General features: G+C 33.7%; 1 protein-coding gene across 2 annotated transcripts in view; it reads left to right on the top strand.

Moving 5' to 3' along the window:
- The window catches only part of LOC138695094 (C3 and PZP-like alpha-2-macroglobulin domain-containing protein 8), a 976,398-nt gene that overhangs the window by 348,103 nt on the left and 620,384 nt on the right, over window positions 1-7,911 (top strand). The window lies entirely within an intron of this gene.

Genomic DNA, 7,911 nt, shown 5'->3' on the forward strand with positions numbered 1-7,911 from the left:
TGGAATAAGCTACAATTTTTTAATCATCTCCTATGTCTGGTTGTTTCAGATAATATTCAAAGTTACTTAAATATCAATCATATTCTTCTTTAATTTTTTCTATATACACTTTTAACACTTATATATCACTGATTGAACTTCCAACTTCATTACTGTGTTAATATTCAGGGTTTAATTTAGCTGACTAGTTTCCAAGTCTTGTCCTTCATTGCCCAAAGCCTTTGTTGCAATTAAATTAACCCAATTTTAATCAGTCTTATTCTTCTGCATCATCTTTTAATGTTTGAAAGAATCGGATGAGGAGAAAGGGAGGAAAAGCAATTTAAAGATACGTCATCGCACGTCATTAGCAGTGAATAATATATTATATTCTATGTGCACAAAAAAATGGGGCGAAAATGTTATTTGTGGAAGATTGCGAATTTTGTGACCCAAAACATTTTGTACACGGAGTATCAAGTCATCAATTGTCGAAATTCGAATCTCTGTTAGTAAACACTTCAATTTGTAAGCTAGAATACGGTCTGATATCCACTCAGACCACTTTCACAGGTTCGATAATGCCACTGTTCGAGTATCGTGATATATCCCTCCTCGCTATGATATACAGTAATGTATACGAAGCCAGAATTCCAGCCCTCTAGATTTCCATCGTATTTTCGCGTAGAGTGACAGTTCTTCTGCTGCATCGTTTCCATTGATTCACTGTGCCCAGATCGAGTAGGGCTTACCTATTATACATGTCAGAGTACTCAGGGCTTTTATACCACGTTTCCAAACTTATAAATTACCGGTCTATCCGCTGCTTGTGAAGTGGCAGTATTTTAGCATTAGTAGCTGACCCTTTCTGAGAGAAATTCTGAGATTTATTATGCATACAAAATGGTTCTGAATGTTCTATTATTATTATTATTATTATTATTATTATTATTATTATTATTATTATTATTACTATTATTATTATTATATTATATTATATTATATTATATTATATTATATTATATTATATTATATTATATTATTATTTTATTATCATTATTATTATAATATTATATTATTTTATTATTATTATTATCATTATTATTATATTATTGTTTTTATTATTTTTATTATTATTATTATTATTATTATTATTATTATTATTATCATAGTTATCAATTTAATTACTTCTATAAGTTAATTGAGCATTGGAAATTGGGATCTCTTGGAGAAATAATGATCAAAAACCCCCGAAATTCGAATACTGGTTTAACTGGTCTGGAACTACACATAAAATTGTTTTACACAAACAAACTAACCACACTGTCAGCTCTTAAATACTGTAATAGTTAAAATCATTTTAGAAGGAATTACCATTGAACAAATAAATTGTTTTAATTATTCTGGCTGTAATGTTTCCTACTTTAAAAATGAAGGCACCTATAATAATATTAATGAACTTAATTATGAATTTGGTATTCCCAAGAAACTAGTTCGATTAGTCAAAATGTGTCTCAGTGACACATACAGCAGAGTCCGTATAGGCCAGTTTCTGTCTGATGCTTTTCCAATTCACTGCGGGCTAAAGCAAGGAGATGCACTATCACCTTTACTTTTTAACTTCCCTCTAGGAAAATCCAGGATAACAGAGAGGATTTGGAATTGAACGGGTTACATCAGCTGCTTGTTTATGCGGATGACGTGAATATGCTACGAGAAAATCCACAAACTATTAGGGGGAACACTGGAATTTTACTTAAAGTAAGTTAAGAGAGACGTTTGGAAGTAAATCCCGAAAAGACAAAGTATATGATTATATCTCGTGGCCAAAATATGGAACGAAATGGAAATGTAAAAAATGAAAATTTATCCTTGAAGAGATGGAAAAATTCAAATATCTTGGAGCGACAGTTGTTTAGTCAACTGTACGAAGATAGGTCTGAACCTCACAAGTGATACCAACAAGACACCACTTGTGAAGCAACTAGAGCATGAGATAATGGGGTAGGGTGGCCAGTTCCCTTCCCCTTTCCAATGCATACATCGCTGACTAGCTACATATTACACTAATCAGACTTCAGATGCACACAAACAATTGTTCTTCCTCTGACACATATCGTCAAGTGAGATGTACTGCCTGGTAATAGATGTACATATCAGCCAGAACCTCAATCAGAGGTAGGGGCAACAGTAACAAATATAAATGACACTCGGGAGAAAATTAAAAGTAGAATAAATATGGGAAATGCCTGTTATTATTCGGTTGAGAAGCTTTTATCATCCAGTCTGCTCTCAAAAAAAGCTGAAATTAGAATTTATAAAGCAGTTATATTACCGGTTGTTCTGTATGGTTGTGAAACTTGGACTCTCACTCTGAGAGAGGAACATAGGTTAAGGGTGTTTGAGAATAGGAATCTAGGAAAATATTTGGGTCTAAGAGGGATGAAGTTACAGGAGAATGGAGAAAGTTACACAACGCAGAACTGCACGCATTGTATTCTTCACCTGACATAATTAGGAACATTAAATCCAGACGTTTGAGATGGGCAGGGCATGTAGCACGTATGGGCGAATCCAGAAATGCATATAGAGTGTTAGTTGGGAGACCGGAGGGAAAAAGACATTTGGAGAGGCGGAGACGTAGATGGGAGGATAATATTAAAATGAATTTGAGGGAGGTGAGATATGATGATAGAGACTGGATTAATCTTGCACAGAATAGGGACCGATGGCGGGCTTATGTGAGGGCGGCAATGAACCTTCGGGTTCCTTAAAAGCCATTTGTAAGTAAGTAAGTAATGATAATAATGATAATAATAATAATAATAATAATAATAATAATAATAATAATAATAAAATAATAATAATAATAATAATTTATTTAACCTGGCAGAGTTAAGGCCATACGGCCTTCTCCAACACTCAACCAGGAGGAAAACTGCGTTACAAAAAACACAACAAATTTACAAAGTACACTACAATTTTACACACAAAACTGAATAAGATAGTAATAATAATACAGACATAATATATAACATACAGAAAGAAAGAAAAAAAGCATAATAAAATGTGAACAGCAGGTCAAAATAAATTAGACATACAAAGTATAAAAAATAAGACAATTATTGATAATAATAATAATAATAATAATAATAATAATAATAATAATATTAATATTAATAATAATAAATAAAAATAGTAATAATAATAATAATAATAATAATAGTAACATAATAGTGCAGTACAAAGCATACAATGAATACAATATTTTTAAGTACACACAGTAAGGAAAATTATGATTATATATAGTTCAACTTATCACATTATAGATATACCATTATCGGAAAATATGAAAACAAACATATAAAATAAGTTAAATATCACTAGAACATAAAAATAATGTGAATACGTGGAAAGATGCAATACAACACTTGTCATAATAGTAAGTTAGTTTTTCAACTCGTTATAAGATAATTCTATAACTTGGATTTGAAAGATTTCAATATTCGGCAGCCCTTGACTTCAGGCGGCAGAGAGTTCCAGTGACGAGAGGTAGCAACAGTGAAAGATGAGGAATACAGAGATTATGTGTGAAGTGGAATTTCTAGCGTGTTATCGCGTTGTGATCGAGTATTAATATTATGATAGCGAGAGAGAGTATGAAAACGAGCGAATAAATAAAGGGGGATGAAGTGTGCATTTGCTAATGAATCCTGGTTCTTTCTTACACTAGTAGAAGCATGTTGGGATCCTTACAGATTAGAACATATTAAGACACTGGAAAAGATTCAAAAACGGGCTCTTAAGTGTTGTCGGAAAAATTCACCATTAAAATGGGACACACTCACGGACAGGAGAACGCGAATTCGATTATGCGCACTGTTCAAAACATACAGAGGTGAGCCTGCCTGGAGAGAAATAAAAAATAGGTTGCAGCCGCCAAATTACTCTTCAAGGAACGACCACTCATATAAATTGAGGGAAAGAAGGCAGAGGACGGACACTGGAAAGTTTTCTTTTCTCAATCGTACTATCAGGGACTGGAATGCTTTACCTGCAGACTTACTAAAGGCTTTACCAACAACCAAAAATGTATTTAAAAATAGGCTTAAGGACCTTACTAATAGACGGTAATTATACATAGTATTTAAAGGGTGTAAATGATATGTTGTTATTGAAGTGTTGTATCAGTGAAGAATTATGTTGTGTCAGTGAAGTGTGTTGTATCAGTGAAGAAGTATGTCGTGTCAGTGAAGTGTGCTGTGTAAGTGAAACGTGTTCCTGTCAGTGAAGCTTTATAGTTTATAGTGGCAGTGCAAAGTATTTGAACAGTGAAATGTTTTTGAAGTGTTAGTGAAATCAGGATAGAATCAGTGAAATGTGTCGTAGTTCCAGTGCAGTGAGTGAGTTGACAGCGAAATGAGTGTAATGTTGAAAGGTACTTGTGCTGATATGAACATGTCATACTCGTGGGGTTTAGTTCGATCTTAGTTTTAAGATACAAATTAGATTTATTTCAAATGTTATTTTAAGTGATCGTTTCATTTAATTTAGTATATTCCCTGTTGTTGTTGTTGTTGTTGTTATTATTATTATTATTAATTATTATTAGTATTAATTATTAGTATTATTATTAATTGTATTTTTAATTAATAAGTTTATTATTGTCATTATTGAGTGTAATTAGTTACCACTGCCACCGGGTATATACCCATTGCAGTGTGAATAAATGCATACATACATACATACATACATACATACATACATACATACATACATACATACATACATACATACATACATACATACATACATACATACATACAATAGTGTTATGTATACTATTGTGTAGCAAGTTATTTCAAACTTTTGAACCTGGAAAGTTTTATATTAGATGTATTATTGTACAAGAAAAGCAGCCCCGCTATCAGTAAATTGGACTGTCAGAACAAAGGCATAACTACCCCTTCAACGTAATACCTTCCTTACATCCGGCAGCACCCTTATCCATATTCCGGGCAGGAATTACTTTGCCGGACTTTTTCTTATTCACTCTGATCCTTTTACGTTGACTGGAGTTCACTCCCCATTTTCGTAAGGTCAACTTATCTTCGTCCATCCTCATACAAATCTCCTACTTACACGCTATCCCAGCTTTTAAAGCCATTTACAAAGTCCGTCTTCAAAAACTACTCTATTCTCTGAACTGGTCCTGTTTTTCTATTCACTGGGCGTTGCATTCGGGATCAAAATGTTACACAAGGAGGGAAAGTTTGTTTCGATACGGTGCCGGGGCCTGTGTTACCTAGCAACGCCAGACAGAAAATTAACCTGCAGCGAAAGAAACACAAAAGCTAAGCCAGCGTACGTATCGTGTAGCTTACAATTCACTCTTGAACTAACGTTACATATTGAGGATTATTATTTGTAAAAATTAATCAATCAAAGGACAGAATATAGAAAAAATATGCATGTAACATAAGACACGATACACATACTATAGTATTAAAAATAATTAATTACTTACTTACTGGCTTTTAAGGAACCCGGAGGTTCATTGCCGCCCTCACATAAGCCCGCCATCGGTCCCTATCCTGAGCAAGATTAATCCAGTCTCTACCATCATATCCCATCTCCCTCAAATCCATTTTAATATTATCTTCCCATCTACGTCTCGGCCTCCCCAAAGGTCTTTTACCCTCCGACTTCCCAACTAACACTCTATATGCATTTCTTGATTCGCTCATAAGTGCTACATGCCCTGCCCATCTCAAACGTCTGGATTTAATGTTCCTAATTATGTCAGGTGAAGAATACAATGCATGCAGTTCTGTGTTGTGTAGGCTAACTTTCTCCATTCTCCTGTAACTTCATTCCTCTAAGCCCCAAATATTTTCCTAAGCGCCTTATTCTCAAACACCCTTAACCTACGTTCGTCTCTCAAAGTGAGAGTCCAAGTTTCACAACCTTAGGCTATAGAACAACCGGTAATATAAATGTTTTATAAATTCTAACTTTCAGATTTTTTGACAACAGACTGGAAGATAAAAGCTTCTCACCCGAATAATAACAGGCATTTCCCATATTTATTCTGTGTTTAATTTCCTCCCGAGTGTCTTGTTACTGTTGCTCCAAGATATTTGAATTTTTCCACCTCTTCGAAGGATAAATCTCCAATTTTTATATTTCCATTTCGTACAATATTCTCGACACCAGACATAATCATATACTTTGTCTTTTCGGGATTTACTTCCAAACCTATTTCTTTACACAAAATTGCCGCATTTTCCCTAATCGTTTGTGGATTTTCTCCTAACATATTCACGTCATCCGCATAGATAAGCAGGTGATGTAACCCGTTCAATTCCAAACTCTCTCTGTTATCCTGGACTTTCCTAATGGCATATTCTAGATGAAAGTTAAAAAGTAAAGGTGATAGTGCATCTCCCTGCTTTAGCCCGCAGTGAATTGGAAATGCATCTGATAGAAACTGACCTATACGGACTCTGCTGTACTGAGACACATTTCAATTAATCGAACTAGTTTCTTGGGAATACCAAATTCGATAAGAATATTATATAGAACATCTCTCTTAACCGACTCATATGCCTTTCTTAAATCCTTGAATAACTGATGTACTGTACCCTTATACTACCATTTGTCTCCAATATTTGTCGAATACAAAAAATCTGATCAACAGTCGATCAATTACGCCTAAAACAGCATTGATGATCCCCAATAATTTCATCTACATATAGAATTAATCTTCTTAAAATAATAATGAACAAAATTTTGTAGAACGTTAACAAAAGTGATATTCCTCAAAAGTTACTATCCATTCTGACACTAGAAGAAAAATATTTTACTTCTGTTATAGTTTTTTTGCATTTTCAATTGTCCTTTATAATTTAAAATAATCTCATAATATACAGAGTGGAAGTGAAATAACCTTGGAGATTCAAAGGGACGATAGGGCACACTTAAAATAATGGAAAACCTATATTACGTTTTGTCACTAAATGCACGTTTAATTATAAAATTAAGTTTGAAGTTTCAGTAGTCCTGCAACATCGCCGCTAACACAGATGTAAGAGGCCAATCAACTCTGTGTCTCGCTAGATGAGCTGTTCTCTGTGCCGTGTTGCAACCAACTCTCATCGTTCAGTGGCTTGTATTTAGAGATTTTTAAATTAAATTTACACGAAAACCGTCCACACTATTGAAATACGCTAGGGATAAATTATTCTTTATTAGATTCCCTATCGATATGGACAAAAATCACGATCCTACTCGAAATAGTTACCGAATAAGAGGTTGTTAAAATTTGAGGCATTTTTCTGAAAAAAAAGAAGCTATCAACTTTCCACAAATATGATATTACAGTTTTTGTTACATAAAATATGATTGTTTAGTCACACGTTAAAAAGTATTAGAATTTTTAAAAAATGGTATATATCTTGGAGAGACGGCCCGTTTCGACGTGATGTCACGCCTTCATCAGTGTCTCTTTAACTACTGGTGATCTTGAATTCTGCGATGTGCATTTGTCGGCTGTAGGGGTGGGGGCTGGTTGTTTGTGTGTTATGACGTATCATGACGTCGAATAATGTGTGGGTATTGAACTGTAATTGTGTATTAAGTATATGTTGTTGGTATGTTATTGTGTGTTTATATATTTCATATTGTTCCGGGATTGTTTAACTGTGAACTTTTTGGTGTGATTTGTAAAATTTCCATATCTGTTTCTATATTATTGTAGTCATGATTATTGTTGATAATGTGGTCTGCATAATTTGATGTGATGTAGAGTTTGGTTATAGCTTTAATATGTTCATTATATCTTGTGTGAAAGGATCTTCCTGTCTGTCCTATTTAAAAATGTGGGAAACTATTACATTTTAGTTTGTAAACTGCAGTTGAATTGTATTTATT

Source organism: Periplaneta americana, chromosome 2, assembly GCF_040183065.1.
Source record: "Periplaneta americana isolate PAMFEO1 chromosome 2, P.americana_PAMFEO1_priV1, whole genome shotgun sequence".
NCBI lineage: Eukaryota > Metazoa > Arthropoda > Insecta > Blattodea > Blattidae > Periplaneta > Periplaneta americana.